The following is an 18,369-nucleotide window of genomic DNA, read 5'->3' as shown; positions in this document are numbered from 1 at the left end:
ATTTTCTGATTTAATGGACCGAATGGTAAAAGAAAGCTTTCAATGATTTCAATAAGAAAAAATGAAACTATCTCGTCCAGGATTTCTTCCGAACAAATTTAAGTAATCCACTTTATCCTGAAACTAACACAAAATTGAATACTTTTCCTTTTGTTTATTCTTGAATGATACCAATAACAGTGTGTTCCGACACGGGGCGACAGAAGGCGGGCCGGTGCCCTGCAGCGATTAGGGAAAGAGAGATTTGCATTTGCAGTGGAAATTCTTTTGACATCTTAATTAGCTTTTGAATCTACCTCCGCGCACCCTTGGCATGAATAATGCAAACGCTCTATAATTCAGAAACAAGTGCGTCCTCTAAATGTCCTCGAAAAGAGCTTTCGCGGTCTTTCGAAAAAATTGCATCCAAACTAAAACAAAAGCTCACAAATGAAGGCGCCTTAAAAGCGCATTCGGCAGTTTCGTCACGTCGCTTGTCTTTAAGACGTGTCGTGCCTGGCGAAGAAGAGAGGGGCAAAAGCTAGGAGGGGAGGTAGGGTGCTAGGTTTGTGGAAAGTGATAATTCTTTAGAATAACATCCGATAATTCGAAAGAACAACTATTAGAACCACTGTGCATGAATAAATTGAGAATTCAAATCTATTGCTGTTAATAAATATGCCAACTGAATTCAAATTATTTTGAAAATTTAAATATTTAATTTGAAATTCCATTGAGTTAAAGCAAAAGGACTTTGGATACAATAATTAGATAATAGCAATTAACGTGAAGGGATCAATATAAAAAAATTCCCTTTTATTCGCTGAAAAGAATAAAATTATGGAGAAGCCAATCGGATACCAAATATTTTGCCATTAGATGTCGAAAAAGCGTATAAGAACGTACTTGCCATCTTTCATATTGACATTCGATTTGTCAATGCTTAGATATGCGTTTTTCGAACTAAAGTTTGGTCTGGAAATTCAAGCTGAAAATGAATAATTTATCACTTTACGGTCATTTATACATTTTTTCTTTCATATTTTGGAATTGAAACAACAGTCATCTATGCGTGTATAAGTTATCACTATGTATGTTTTTAATGTCACAGTCATCTATGCCATTTCGCAAAGCATATTTTTTCAGGAGTAGAAACTGCATTAAAAAACGTAAGGAAAAAGACATTGTTGGTATCCTCTCTTACAATCAACGTCATCAAATGCTGGCTGATATGAATTTCGATTCACTGTAGAAAGAAAGTTTCCGGGCATGTCTTGTTATTGATATTAATGAACATTTCTCACCCTTCTTCGGCCGGCCTTTTGAATCTGTCTCATGACTTCATGATGCATATCTGGGCGAACTTGTAAAACCCTTGTTTTGTCAATATATGGATGTTCAGCTTCCTGAATACATGATAAATCTCCTGCGGCAAATTTAATTACATATTCAACCAAAGGAGAAGGGAACACATCGTTTAAAATTTGAGAACAAAATCTAGCTTTTGATATTCATCAAGAAATAAACAACAATTTCTGAATGATAACAAATGAGCTTCAGATTCCTTTTAATAGTTGTCTCCTGGGCAAAGCGTAAGATATGCATAATCATATGCTCAAGAGAACGCATTTGTCCTTTCACATGCGTTTCCTTTCCTACAGTTAGCCTTTGGATATCAAAAAGTTAAAACTAATTTAACACTACGTTTACCATGAGTCGGCGTATACCTATTTCTAACAAAGGGATCAAAATGACTAACCAATAAAGTAATTTAATTAGAAAAAATATATATTGACCTATCTATTATGAAATTAAAGTAGAAAAAACTTTTATATTTTCAATATATTTGTTGAGGTGTGGTGTGATGAAAAGGCAGTTCCTCTGTGTTTGTTTACTAAAAAATGTGTTTATTTTCCAACCTAGATCTTCAAGACCATCTTCTATCAAAAATTGACTCACATGTCTTCTTACTAACAACCTATAATAGTTTTTATCTGTCTGACTTTCGGCTTCTTGCTTCTTAAATGCACACATTTTACTAACACATATTTCTATATTTGTACCTATATCTATGAGCGTCCCTATCAAGCTGTTACATATTTAAATATAAATGCTTGTATGTACATATTTAAATATAAATGTATTCTCAAGAATATTTATTCGAATGGGCAAAATGACCCCTTCGGTAAAAGTAGGTATACTATTTACATTCCTCCGAAAATAAAAAAAAAATGAAAAAGATAATATTTGCGATTATATGTTTTATAAATGTAAGTAAAAATTAATAAAAATGTTCTCATAAAACATGGCAATAATTTTTTTGAAGAAAATTAAGGAAAATTTTTCTCAGACGTGTCAAAATGGCCGCATGGTAAACCTAGTGTTAAATTATAATAATTTTAGAATACTTGAATTTAAAATATCATTGAGGAAATATGTTACTCTTTCTAACCGCGTTTCTCTCATTGAATGCGTAGCATTTACTATTAAATGAGATTTTTCTACTGCCCCGTACATATTTTACAGAAGAAAGCCTTTTAGCAACTTAAACGGCTTCCGTGATTATACTATTTAAGGTACAACTACCTGCTTGAAATAACTCGAAACCTGCAACATTACTGTAACATTATTTTAAAAAAGTTCTTCTTCAATTTTAATCTCTGCATCTTACAAGCTGTTTTTTCTTCGTTATGGTAAAGAACGGCTTTTAAGCATCGACGCTTCAGAAAGGAGGGTTTTTTATTCGTACAAACACCCTTTTATTACTGCAGCTTATAAAAAATCCTAAAAACTTTTACAGCTTCTGAATGGGAGGAGAGAGAGGTAGTAAGTGTTGCAACACTTTAATGAAGATAAATTTTTATCTCATACAAGATCCGCAATGTAAAAAGAGAATTACACCGCGATCTTGCTGAGTGAAAGAAAAACTTTTTCACACACTAATACTACAAGCAGAGAAAAGAACATTTCTTTTTTGTACCTTAAAATGTTTCAACAAAATGTTACTAAGTAGGATAAGTAAGTACACTTATTCGTGTTCTTTTTAATCGAGTGGGGATTTTATTTTTATTTTCTTTCAGCTGGCGCGTATTTTCGCTTTCATGTGAAATACAAAAAGTTATTCGAGTGTATTTTCCCTTTATTAAATATTCATTTCGACTTCACCACAGCAGGAAGTGCTATTAGAGTGCTACTTGTTCATTTAAATGCAAGAATTATTTTACTCTTTTTCCAATTTGATGCATTAAAAACTAGTTGTCTGCATTGTTTCTATAATTAGAGGTTATTTTTTCATGGACCCGGAATATGATTCTGAAATCTGTAAATAAAGTTTTTTTCCCTTGTAAATTCTAGGCTCCTTTTTAATTCATGATTTTTTTTAAAAAGATTGCAATTGCATGCATTATCAAGAATAGCAAATCCCTTGTTTTTGCGAATTCCAATAAAAGTATGCTCTTGTTTTATTATAACAATGTTTATTACTATTTTGAAATCTGAATTGGAAAATGTCAAAATATTTCACTACCTTAAAAAATTATAGAACGGTGTAAGCGGTTTCTAATAATCGAATTTTAAAATCTGATTATAAGAGGGCCTATCGTAAACTTTCTTTTTGAAGAAATACTTTATACGAGCATTTTTTATTCTAATTCATCTACAATTCTGGTCTTTTAACTTTCATGTTAACAAAATGTTAAAATATTGGAGGTAATTTGAATTTATTTTACTTAGTCAAAACTACAATTATTAATTTTTAAATTAAAATCAGAATCTTTTAAAAAGTACTCAATAAGCTTATTAAAGTTATTGAAATAACTTTCATATTTTTAACAACCGATATGATTATTTTAATTATTAAAATTTCATTCTGATTGTTTATTTAATATATAATATTTATAAAAAAATTAAATATTATGAATGAATATGTCTATGCCGTTTTCAGTTTAAAATTTGTCATTTTTCTTACATTCATTTCCAAGAGTTCTTTTTATTGTTTAATTACTTTAGAAAAATCGAGATTCGTGCTCCTTTCGGTATCGAATTAATCAAGTTAAGCTTAGTTTATTTATTCTACGTTGCTTTTTTGTATTATTAACTTAGAAAAGCATGAATTGTTTAGATAACTAAAATAGTTCTATAGTTTATACGAATATAAATTACCTTTGGATGTCCTTTATAAAATAAAAATGTAAAAATGCTGAATTTTTCAAACATTTAGATAATAAAGGAATTTTTAAATTTGAGAGCCCTGATTATAATAATGATGAGTGAAAATTCATTTAGAAGTGAATTTCTAAACAGTGTTTTTTGAACTACGAGATATCGTTATTATTTATATAGTAGTTTTGATAACTCTTTTCTACAGAATCATTAAAATAATGATGAACATTTTGAGTTATATATGGAAATAATATATTTTAGAACATACATTTATTATTTCTCTTCAACTGTCATTTAAAATAATCATTCTTGAAAAATAAAATAAAGAAAAGAAAAGAAAAATAAATTTGCTTAAAAAAGACGTTCATTTTAGTAGATTAATATATAAGCGTTCTAATAATAATTTTAAACACATACCGAAACATTTTTTTAAATCACACTTTTTAAAGATTTTTAACGTGAAAGCTTTTACTGAAAAGCTGACCATACTTTTGTATTCAAATGCATTATATTTTATATTTGTATTGGTTTGTATTATACTATTGTTATGCATTACACTGTTGCATAAAAAAGTATGGATTTTACTCTACATAACGAACAATATTATTGTTTTGGAATAATTTGCTTTAAATAGATGATGAAATGTGTTATGTGAAACCTTCTTTTAATTAATTCTTTTAATGAATTTCCTAATCACCTTTTTTTTTAGTTCCCTATTTTGCTGTTTTGCAGTTTAAATTACGTCTTATCCTGAATGAAAGAGTATTAAGATTGAGTTCAAAAGTTTTATAAAATTTTAATCTTCTTGTATAAAATTAATTTTAAATTGTAATTTTGAATGCTTTACACGTAAGCTCTTGAATAAATCAAGAAAACGATGTGATAATGTAATGTTAATATATTAATTTTTTTTCAGTTTTTCATATAATGATCACTACTTAAAAATTCCTTACACATAGATTATTATTTTTAAAGTTTATTTTTTGAAATTTGGGAGGTGGAAATGATCTTGTCTTCCAAAGTACCTATGCAGGACTTAATCCTTTCCTATATTAATTGTTTAATTTGAGGGAAAATTTCTACTTTAATAATAAATTCAAAAAGCAATCTGTTTTTAAAACTTTGAGGCTAATTATGAATTATTTTCACCTGATTAGGATAGTATTTGTTCAGAAAATACTACAGTATTTTAATTTGTATATCGATTTACAAAATGCAAAAGTAATTGCTCTACTCAAGCGCAAATAGAAAGAGTAAATATCGTAAGAACTTAGCAAGCACATAAAAATTTATTAATGTATTTTGGCATTAAAAATGAAGAAAAATAAAAGCGTTTTGGTCATAAAATAAATAGGAGTAAATATATAGAGCATGGAAATTGGTTTTCCGTTAAATTTTCAAACGTTTTCTTTCTACTTTGATTTAACTATGCTGTTCTCACTTATAAAATTGAATGTTAAATATACATTAATTTTTAATAAATACATTAAATTTCATACTCGCTGCCCTAAAACATTTGAAATAAAGAAGAAATCTTTCGGTTTTGGAAACTCGCTTTCCTTCATTTGCATTTTATTTGTCTGATATTTTAATTAGTAATATTTTAATGCATTAAAATCAAAGCAAGAAACTTTTTTCCTTTCTAAATTTTTTGGCAAATGATGTTTTTTATTTTTTTCTTCATATCAGAAAGATGGTAAAATTTACTAATAGAAAAATTCGAGGTATTTCAAATTTGGGGAATATGTAATTTTTTTATAATGGCGAGGTTTAAGTTCGATGAGAAAGGTAGCAGTATCATTATTCTGATTTCTGAGGATGGACATTTAAAATTATCATATGGTTACTGTCACGAAATAAACTCTTACGTTTTTTAAATAAATAATGGAAACAGTCAAAATACGGAAAGATATGCTTAATTTTACAAAAATTTCAAGGAATCAGTTGGAGTTTACCTTATAAAAATGCTCGCATCCTGACAACTCTATTGTACGTGCAGCCATGATGCTTGATAGATTAAGTTTTTAACCTAACGGAAACTCGATTCATGCTCAAATCCGAATTTTGTAATATAATATCTAGAATCCTCTCTATAAATATTGTTCCGTTTTGGGTAATTTTTTTGTATGCATCTCGATTTTTTGCATGCTTTTATGGATGATGCGGGAAAAAAAACTGTGCCCCAATGAAAAAAGCATATAGTCGTCGCTCTAAAAAAAATTAAAGCACCTAAGGTAATTTACTGAAAAATCAGTTTTTATTTTCAGAAGATTTTAAGGAATTCCCGAAAATTGATATTAAAATTTTTACATCCAACATTTAACTGCGGTATCTTTTGCAAGATAATAAGTAGAAAAATAAGTTTAAAGCAAGAAAATCTGTAATACCTTTTTAAATTGATGCTTAATTATTTCGTAATGGATTCACAATAATTTTCCATGCATACTAAACAAAATATACTACGCTCTCTTTATTTGAACTATTGTAGACTTAGTGTGTAACATGTTTCCAATTTTGATTTGGTTAGGAATCATAAGAAATTTATGTTCTAAAAATGAGATAATAGCTACAATTTGTGGACAATGCTAGTTTCAAAGATTTGTCTAATATTAAGTTTTATCACTTCAGATAAATATAAGCTCGGTTGTTTTCATTTACTGCTCAATAATAATAAAGATTATAAATGAAATTAATTTGTAACTAGAAATAATACTTTTTTGGAGATTAAAGCTATGTTTCAATTTTCTCATCAAATGAAATATATATTACATCATTTCTGCACTATTTTTATTCAATACAAATCGAACAGATTTTGTAGCTGTATCCATTTATATTCCTTGAGAAATTAACGCCTAGTTGTCTAAAGATTTTTAAAAGTTTTGCATTCAGCATTATTCGAATTGTCCTCTTTTTTTCGAAATTTTAATCTATTTGTACCTACAAATTAAATTCTTAAATTCAATTTAAATTTATTATTCATAATTTTCCTAACAATGCGTTTAATGCGTTTATGGAATTAACAAGCTGATATAAACCAGTAAAATTTGATATTTTAAATAATTTTTATCACTTTCTTATGAATTTTGAAATGAAATAAACTGCCAGTTCAATACATAAAAATTTCCAGAACGCAACTGTGATCAATTTCAAATCTATTAGAGGTAAATTTCACCTTTTTCTGAGGATAGCGAAAGCTCGGAAAGTGATGTTGTCCATATATTCTCCTCGTCATCTGTCCACAGTTCAGAAAAACGAAATTAATTTCAATATTAAAATCCCATAATTGCAAATATAACTTTAATTTAATTAAATTGAGATTAATCTCCATCTAGAATCATATCTAAATGCCAATAACAATGTTTATGATTATATTTTGCCTTCTAAATGGAACTCCTATTATCTTACACAAATTTCCTTTTGGTATTAGGCATAAAATCTTTAACTACTCTCTATAATTTCATGCATCAGATTAGAACTTTTCATTAAAAAAACTTAAAACATATCCTTTCTTGCTGCACTTCTGTCTTTATTCTCAACTATTTCATTTCCATGAAAGAGGATTCATATTGCAGAGTATAAATGTTGATGTCAGTAGCATTGATTTCGATCTTCTTCAATCCAAAATCTACCTTTACAAAATTTAGTGCCTTATTAATAATATTTAAAAAGCATTTTAGTGCAAATATTTTAATATATTTAATTTTATTTCATTTTTTAAGCGTTTCCAACATATTGTAATTTTTTTTTTCAACTTTTGGTGATAAAAGTTCTGATTTAACTTATGTCTTGCGAAATGAGGTTTTAATAAATAAAATTAATTTGTAAATCAATACATTCTGAAGTAATTTAGCATTTCATTTTAATATTTTTCTTGTAGCATAGAAATCAGAAATGTTACAATGCCTATAAAAGAAGCAGTCAGCGAGAATTTCTAATATTTGCATTTAAGTAAATATAATGGGAATCTTCTCTGGCATCATGAGAATAAATAATTTTAGAAAATGAAACGAAGCGATACTCTATAAATATTAAAGCTATAAAAATATATAACTTGATATAAAACATAATTTATTCACTCTATGTAAAAATAGGGAAATATGATAACAATAAGGTAAAACAAGGTTAATAAGTATTTAAAAGATGGATGTGCATAAATAAGATTTAACTTCGGGGTTTTTGAATATATTAATTTCAAACCTTTTCAGTTAAAAAAGAAACAAAACTTAATCGTACTGGACTGAATAAAATAATTAACTTTAAGCTAAGATTAATCTTGCATTTTACCATTAAAATATATATGATATTTAAAGAAACTACTTATTCTGATAAATTGGATTTATGATGAAAAATAAAGTTTCCCTATAATAAAATCTCAAAAGGAAATTGTTTTCTATTAAACAGAGATATAATACTGAAAGGCCACAATTTAATGAAAGGTAAATATTTGCAGTTTCCATATGTGTTTTAAAACTGAGGAAAAATGGAATTATAATTAATTAAAAAACATTGAAAAGTCTTTATTTAATTTTATTTCACTATAATTGTACTTTTTTAACAATAATAATTTATTATATAAGAAATTAATGTCTCGCAATGTTATAATCCCCAATTAATTTAAGATTGAAACATTTGGTACTTCTGAATTCTGTATTTAATCTATTAGAGAAATTCCAAAAAAAGCAAATTAATTTTTTTCTGTTTATTCAATGACAGCTTTAAAACCTAGTGATAGATAGTGTAACCATGACCTACAGACACAATCGGATTCAAGTTGTAGTTCTGATTATCGCACAGATGATGAAGTTATTTCCTTTTACCGATACCTCTTAGTAGCACTATCATAGTCTATCATAAGTATCAAGATTCATGAAAGAATTTGATAATTAATAAAAATAAACTATCTGAAATTGTAAATAAAATCTAATTTCAATTACGTTTTAATGCAACAACAAAGTCTTCATGGAGAAAGCAGGAAAAAAATATGGTAAAAAATAGTTATCAAATATCTTACTTACAGTAAAGATGAATGTGTGTGTGTGTGTGTGTGTGTGCGTGCGTGCGTGCGTGCGTGTGTGTGTGTGTGTTTTGGCGTTCTGCAAACCAGACCATTTGACCTAAAGCTTCCAAACTTGAAACGAACAGATTTTGGAAAGTAGGAATGTGCACCTTGACGCAAGTGTTTTTAAAACATTATCTTTTCTATGGTATTAATGCTTTAACTTATAAATTCGATATCTATTTTCAATGAAATTTAAAATAATATTTTAAACCATATTTTCCAACCATTTATTTTGCACAAATGAAAACAAAATTTACCCTACACTGCATGCTACACGTGCAAAGTTTAAAATGAGCTTGTATCAACGAGTTGTCATCACACTGACAAAAAAATCAAATAAAAAAATAAATTAACTTTACAGAAAATTAATCTTGGAAAAGTGTTAGCACGTGTCTGCATGAAATGAAATAAATATGAGTAATAATATTTTTTTTAATAAATACGAGAAACATTTTTTGTAATCTTTTACAATATATGTATTATTAATTCAATGAATCAGTTTTATTTAAGGCAAACATGTTTTAATTTATACAGGATATCCGCTCTATCAGGATTCAACTGCTAATTTTTAGACCTTTAGTCATAGGCTTACATCTGCTTAAAGAATGAAGAATTAATAAAAATTTTAAATTTTTATATAAATCCTCAGTCCTGTGAACCATGTTTAATAAAGTATTCGTCAGACGCTAATATTTTAATTAAAAAGCGAACACTTCATTAAAATAAATCTATCACGAAAACTGACTGATATATGAAAATCCGAATATCTCTAATCTATAAAAAGAGTCGACTTTAGGCCTCTTTATCGATTATCTCAAAGAAGATATGCTATTCAGCACTCAAGGTTTCTCAAGTCTGATCAGCCAATGATTATAAAAATGTTGATTGCTTTAAACTATTCTATTCAAGACTTCATAAATCGATCTGATATGATAGTAGAAGATAGAAATATTGATTTCAATGAAATTTAATTCGATTAAAAGAAGATTTCGCAGAATATTATTCCTTAGAACCAATGAACTATATAAAATTTAGACTTTGTGCACATTTTGAAGTATAATTACAAACCGAAACAAAATAAAATGCTATTATTGACGTTATTTAAATCCTTTTGAAAGTAAAACTAAAAACAGAATTTTATGAAGAATCAGAGAAATTTTAGTTGAATTAAATTCCTTGAAATATTGCATAAATAATGAAAATTATTCTGTAGTGCACATAAGATTTAAACGCCAGACTGCTCTATTTTTAGCACTTTTAGCACTCAGATTTTTAAAAAGATCCACTTGATCCACAGCAAAAAATATTTTTGTATCAATTGAAGTTTGAACTTTAAATTAAAGCAGCAGTAATTATATTTTACGGGCGCTGACAGAAAATTAGAACGATACATTGTAGGATGGATAGAGCGATTTAAGGCTACCTTAATAGTATGAGGAAATTATATGATTATCAAAATTTCAAGCTTAAAATTATTTTGTTTAAGAAACTATTAAGAGACCAAGTTACTTACGATATTTAATTGAAAACTTGAGTGAGCATTAATACTACCTAACTGGCTGGTCACCAAAGACTGCTAGTTAATACTAAGAATGATTGTAGGTCCTTTACATAGTTGAAAATATAAAACATTATGGCTTAACTTTTGCAAGTATACCCTTTCTTTATTAGTCATTCAATCAAGCAATTTTATACTGCCTGTGAACGAATCGATTCTTAAGGATGAGGGCTATCCAAATTTATACATCATATTTGAAAAAGGAATTCACATTTACAAATGATATTAAGAATGTTTTTGCATTTACAGAAGTTTATCATCTACTTTTTCCGTTCCGATTCCGTAAGAAAAAAATATGAATAATAGAAATCAAAAGCACATGAGAGATTCAAGAAAATTAGTTTACATTTATTCTGCAGTACTTTAAATATGCTGCGAAAAAATAAGATGTTTAAAAAAAACGTTTTATGCACTCAGTAAAACTACTAAACTAAAGAAATTTCACACCGCAGCAGTAAACATTTTTAAATTTCTTCATGCATTCTATTTTTTTATAAATTTCTATTTAAAACTTTTTAACACGATAATCCCGATTTTAGAAATTATGTCCTTCATCCGAATTACTGAAAGGATATATCCTTCAAACATTTCAGTAACTCTAGTCCAACTTATCAATCACTCATTTAAGCTTATGAGCATGCAATGATCCTTTGTGATAATTAAATAGTTTATTACGGACGTAAAGCATTAAGTAAATTAATTCTTACCTGGAGGGATTAACTAAAGAGAGCAATTATCTATTATAATCTTCGTACAATATCCAGGTTCTTCCCGTTCATAACCCTTTTGCGAAATTCATTCATTTAGCGAACTGCCGAACCTTAGATCTCAATTAGTTTTAATCTCGGGGCAGTTTTCATCCCATTCTACGAGCGATTAAATGGTCATTCAAGCGGTTTAATTGCAAATGCAAATTGTTGCGTTGTTCGTCTCGTTTAAGTATAATTGACACGAATTCTAATTTTCTTCGATGACATAGCTGAAGTAAATTGTAGGAAAAGTGGATCTTGTTTAAACAGTTAAGAAATATATGAAATACTCTTAAAGGAAAAGTGCAAATGGATAGGATTATAAGTACTATGTAGCATAACTTATTAAAATATTGCAACTTTGGTGAGTTGATAGCATCTGCGTAATTTATTTATGTATGAATCTATCACCGAAATATCTTCCATATAATCAACGTTTAGCATGTTTGCAGACAGTAGAATGACAGTGCATTAGTAGCCATAACTTCAAGATGCATAATAAATGAATAATAAATTCAAAATTCAATGCAAATTGTTGCATTGAATTTTGCATAAGTTATTAAAATATTCTAACTTTAGTGAGGTGAAAGCATCTGCTTAGTTTATTTATGTATGAATCTACTTCAGAAATATCTTCCATGTAGCCATTGTTTAGCCTGTTTGTGGGTACCAAAAACAAATTGACAGTCACCAGATAGCCATGACTTTAAAAAAACATAATAAATGAATAATAAATTAAAAATGCAATGACAATGAACGCCATTCTATTCAATGCCATCATAATGAAAATGAATGGAATAGCTTTTGCGTTCAGAATAGATTCTGTGTCGTTTAACTTCTACGATTTTACATCCCCTCATGTGCTGAATGAATCTCCTTTTCCACTCATTGTCCCATAAATAGTTTTTTTTCTTCTCCGTTGCTTTATAATATTTTCTATTGTGACGATTGTACGCATTGTTAAAGAAGGGAAAACGCAAATAGGTAAGGGTGAAGGTGATCTAAATCACCGATCATCCAAAAGAGAGAAAGCATATCAACTTCTTCCCAAAATCGTTGAGATAACAGCATTTTAATTGAAAGTACTCCAATAAAGCATTTTAATTGAAACAAAGAACAAATTTCATGCATCAGTCACATCATATGGCTTATGCACGAGGCAACTTCCAGTCGCATTATACTTTATCGCAGTTCAAAGAATGCAGTAAATAAATGCAATCCTGTAAAATAAAAAAATAAATAGTTTGAGTAATTTCATTCAATGAGATCTTTCGAACGATAATGCAGTAAAGCTTTTATATTTAAGTTTAAATTTAATGAAATATATTCAATTATAAACAAAGTGGAACTAATATAGAAGGTGGTCAAAATTAAAACACCCCTATTCTGAGCTCTTTATACAGCGAACTACTCAGTGTAAAGATTCCAAAATTGTTGAACATACTATTACAGAAATGAGGAAACGGATAACAGGAAAAAAATACAATTATAGAATACACCTATAGATGGCGCTGTACAACAGAAAATAGGCTGAAAAGACTCAAATAGTCACAAAAAAACAACACATATGTTATAGAAACTTTCCTTTCTAATTTCAATTGCAGATATGAAGAAAAAGATAACAAAAAAAAGTGATGAAACTTAAACTGTCATTGTAACTGCAATTTCGCACTGTAAGCACAAACTTTTGCACAAATCCTTGCTTTGCAGTTACTGTTCTGAGTATAAAACAGGATAAAGTTGGGGAAATATCAACGATGTCTTCGCGCTTTGCTTGTGAAGTTGTTTTATGAAAACAAAGGGAATGATGCAGCTGCACTTCGAGAGTTTCGTCCACTTGAGAATTTACTCCAGAAGAATCAGGGGATGCCAAAACATGCTCGAAACTTTTGTTGTACTCCAAGTGCCACACTGCCAATGTCTTGATTCAGTTACCTTTATGCACCTCCACATATACGACTCTGTGTACAACAGTTTTTCGGCAACATTTTACTAATGATAGAGTAATGAGTCGCGCATTTCCGGAAACCTAACCACCTCGTTCTACACATCTTAATCCCTGTGACTTTTGGCTTTTGGGATACTGGTTTAAAAATCTGGTTTATCGAGGACGTATGGTAACCTTGGCAGATTTGAAAGACAGTGTCACTCAGACAGTGCAAGTGAGAAGCATCTCAATCGATAAATTAGAATCCGAAGTTGAACAATCTGTCCGCAGAAAGTAGATTTTACATCTGGAAGAAGGGAACCACATTGAGCAGCTTCCCCTGCATCGATAAAGTCCTTGTGATTGAATGTTGGATACGTTCGAATAAAATGTGTTACAAATGTGTATTTTGGGTCTTTTCAGCCTATTTTCTATTACACAGCGCCATCTATCTGTGTTTCTGAAATTATTATTTTTTTCTCGAATAATAATTTCCCCCATGTCTTAAATAGTATGTTAAAGAATTATGGAGTCTTTACATTAGCTGTATAGAGAGCTCAGAGTAGGGAAGTTTTAATTTTGTCTACTTTGTACATTGTAACAAAAACAAGTAAATTTGTTTTATATCTTTTGCAAGTTTACATCAAACTTTAAGAAAAATTAAAAACCCGAAATTTTTTTATTTTGCTTGACAGAAAACATGTTTTACTAGACATGTGAACTAACCTTGGAGAAAATAAAATATAAGGTATCCATGATGAAATATAAATATAATTTATCTATTTGATATTCTAATGCAGGAGGGATGAATCTGTTGAGTGAATTATTATCTTCTTGGTATCAAAAGTAATAGCAATTTTTGCTTTATCTTTTTGCGAAAGTTTTCTATGGTTGAGTGAAAAAGTAATCCAGTGTACCTCATCAAGTCTAAAAAATTCCAGAAATTCATCCATATAGAGCAGTTAGATCAAATTTTTAAAGTCTGGTTCAGTTAATCACACATATTTATATGGCCTAGAGATTCTAAGAGAAACAAAAAATACCTTTATTCTAAAAATTTACGATTTTTTTCTTATTTTTTTGAAAAGGGCAATTCTTGTGATATTTGTGAATAGTATCGATAATGAAGTCAGAAAAAATATAATTACCTTAAAAAATTTCATAAATTCAAATTTAGCATAACCATTAGGAAATTCTTCAAAAATCTATTAGTTCAAAATTAAGTTTTCTCTCTTATTCCGTCACTGAGTCCCCAAAAGTCTGATTTCCATTTTTACCTGCTAATTGATTAAATGTATCGATAAATAGATAATATTAGTTATTTCCAAACTGATTCGATTCAAGTAAATAATTTCCTACGGCTATTCACTAATTGTTCATTTACTAGCACTGCATCAGCGACTTTTTGAGATTTATTTCTTCTTTGTTTTTAATTAATGTTTCAATTGGCAGATCACAATTTTTTTCCAACTTAAAAAGTTTTTCTCAATATTTTGATTTTTTACACTCACTCTCAATTCAAAATGCTTTATTTGATTTGTGTGAAATCGTTATTTGAATTTTCATTGTTTAATATATGAAAGAGAAATTGATGAAAAAGTTTTAAACTGTTAATAATGAATACTTGCTTCTAAAAAATTCTCCCAAAACATTTTTTAATCAACGTAAATTAATAATGTGAAAAAATAAGACCCAACTGCTAATGATATTAAAAATAGATTTGTTAAAGACAGTTGATAGAATTAGTTTTATATAAATTTTGTAAAACTTTTAATTCAGATAATGAAGAATACTAAAATATAAAATAATTCATCCCTAAAAAGGGATAAATAAGGGTGAAAAATACTAATATCCTGCAAGATGTCTAAGAAATAATAAATTTTATATGAAAAATAACAGTTCTGTGTAGTAAAACAGAATAACATCTGATAAAACAACTTCATTTTATTGCATTTAATGAGTGCCAAAGAATGTCAAAATTATTTCTTTCAATATTTTTTTTTTTTCATTTCCGTAGCAGGTAAACTTTATTTTTATCTTGGAATTCAATATATTGACATAGTGACTTTTTTCATAGATTTCAGAAAGTCGTTTTCAATCATTCTTTCTTTACATTTTAAACTTTTATTGCAATTTTTTATATATTTTATTTATTGCTTAAAGATATTACTCTAATTAATTATGGAAACCTTATAATATTGCATAATCATTTATTTTTTAACTTTTCCAGAATACGTTTATTACATTTTATTGATCATAAAAATAGCTATTCAACTTTTATAAAAATTTCCAGAGCTGCATTATATTTCCCTAATCAGTATAAAAAAATGTTTTTCATTAATCTTTTGGTGCTATTTACTGACGATATTTATTTTTATTGTTACTCTTATTTGCTGCCTCGTTGATCTTAATTGAAACTGAACTTTTCAATAAAATAAATACCTTTTTTTTTCTGTCGTAACGCTTATGAAACTTTAAAGAATGAATTTCATTCACAAGCTATGGTATTTAAGTATCGCATTTTATTAAACATTTCGCTTTATTTGTGCTTGTGTTTATGCTTATTATTTAAGCTACTGAGCGATAAAATTTCGAGAAAGATAAGAATATGATGCATTAAAAATGCCTTCTTACATTTTAATGCTATTGCAGTTGTAAGGTATTGTGAATTTTATGATAAGATGCTGTTATAATTTTATGATATTTGACATAACTTAATTTTGTGTATTTTTAACTTTTTTTGTGTATTTTTAACTTAACTTGTGTATTTCTTTTCACTTCATACTGAGTAATATCATTGTTTGAACCCACTAGGTCAAACAAAGCATTGCAGTATTTAATTATAATTTGGAGAATAAAAAATGCAGGACTCGTAAAAAATATTAAGGGCGAGCATTCAAATTATAGGTGTAAAAATGTGCTAAAAGAATTTTTGAAAAAAGAATATCTGGGGGAGGGCAAAAAAGTGCACTGTTATTTCTATAGTTTCCACCGAGTAAAAATTGTTTCTATTTCCTCGTCAATCATACCACATGTGACAATATGATAGGATAGCAAATTAAAATGATTAAAACTCTTCGATACAGATTTGATCTTTCGAATTCTAGCCCTAAGGAAAAGGCATTTCAGTATAATTTTAGCATAATTCAAAGTATAATTAGTATAACTGAAAGTATAATTAGTATAATTCAAAGTATAATTAGTATAACTGAAAGTATAATTAGTATAACTGAAAGTATAATTAGTATAATTCAAAGTATAATTAGTATAACTGAAAGTATAATTAGTATAACTGAAAGTATAATTAGTATAATTCAAAGTATAATTAGTATAACTGAAAGTATAATTAGTATAACTGAAAGTATAATTAGTATAATTCAAAGTATAATTAGTATAACTGAAAGTATAATTAGTATAACTGAAAGTATAATTAGTATAATTCAAAGTATAATTAGTATAACTGAAAGTATAATTAGTATAACTGAAAGTATAATTAGTATAATTCAAAGTATAATTAGTATAACTGAAAGTACAACTGAAAGTATAATTAGTATGATTCAAAGTATAATTAGTATAACTGAAAGTATAATTAGTATAATTCAAAGTATAATTAGTATAATTCAAAGTATAATTAGTATAACTGAAAGTATAATTAGTATAATTCAAAGTATAATTAGTATAACTGAAAGTATAATTAGTATAATTCAAAGTATAATTAGTATAACTGAAAGTATAATTAGTATAATTCAAAGTATATATAAGTATTCAGTTTTAGTATAATCATTCAGTATAATTTTAGAAAACCGATGAAAAGTTTATTTATTGCAATCTGTGTGGCTGTCATATTTACTTTCAAAATAAATTGACAGAATCGTCACTCTCTAGATGTATGTTTGAAAAAAATTTTAAGTTGAGCATTTTAAAATACTATTCTTTCTCTACCATCCTCTTGTTGATTTGATATGGAACTTAAAATAGAACAAAGTCGATTGAAATCCCTTCCATATCACTGCTCAAATTTACAATATCCTTCCCCATTCAGTCTACGGAAAGTTTCAAAATGATGTAGCCCATAAATATACATACATTCACTAAGAATGTGATGATCACTAGTAAAAATAGATTCATTTCATGAGATACTAATTTATATTAGCCATCAAGGTTTAGAAGTATCGTTAAGTGGATTAATAGAAGGGGTGTTTTTGTCTAGTGACGCCTTCTACAGAAGATTTATTTGGGCTCTGTTAAGTACTATTTTAGATCATTCTAGCTGGTACCTGGCGCGTTTTTGCAGCAGAAAAAATAATTTAGGTAATTTCGTTTCAAATTTGAAATAGCTATCTTGTTTAATTAAGAATTATAGTAAGAATGATATTTATTTTCTTGTCGACAATAAATACATTCATTGAAATTGAATGATATACAACGGAGAAGTATAAATAATATTTATTCTATTTTTTTTAACTTTATTATTCAGGTACTTTAGGGTAGATAATATTGTTTTGTTTTTCCGTCTTCAGCAAAAACAAATAAATTTCTTACCTGTCCCACTCGTGAGCATCCAACATACAACTTGCCATATGAAAAATGTAGATTTTCTAGGTTCAATCCATACACTTAAAGTAATTGACCTTGCGCCTTGTTGATGGCCATTGAGAATGCAAGTCAAATGGAGAGCTGCAGTCGTTTTGAAATCAAAAGGTATGTCGGTGGAATTATGAGAATGCGTAGAAGGAGCATATCTTCTCCATTCGACTTTCCGTTAAGAATAGTTGCCTCGCTTCTTGCTGCATGTTGGTCTCATTCTAATGAGCGTGATCGAGTAGCACATAAACGTTGTCTTTCGATTCTTGCAGCATGTTGATCTTGAGATTCTGAAGCACGTGAATTTGCAATTCGTATACGATCTGCTCCATTGTTCGCTTGTCGCTCCTTG

The 18,369-nt window shown here is 28.2% G+C and overlaps 1 protein-coding gene across 1 annotated transcript in view; it reads left to right on the top strand.

The window, feature by feature from the left end:
* LOC129967019 (hemicentin-1-like) overlaps window positions 1–18,369 on the top strand; it is a 500,464-nt gene that overhangs the window by 426,354 nt on the left and 55,741 nt on the right. The window lies entirely within an intron of this gene.

Source organism: Argiope bruennichi, chromosome 4 (genome assembly GCF_947563725.1).
Source record: "Argiope bruennichi chromosome 4, qqArgBrue1.1, whole genome shotgun sequence".
In the NCBI taxonomy this organism is placed as follows: domain Eukaryota; kingdom Metazoa; phylum Arthropoda; class Arachnida; order Araneae; family Araneidae; genus Argiope; species Argiope bruennichi.
Note: the sequence above shows the minus strand (reverse complement) of the source record. Positions and strands in the feature narration are given on the sequence as shown.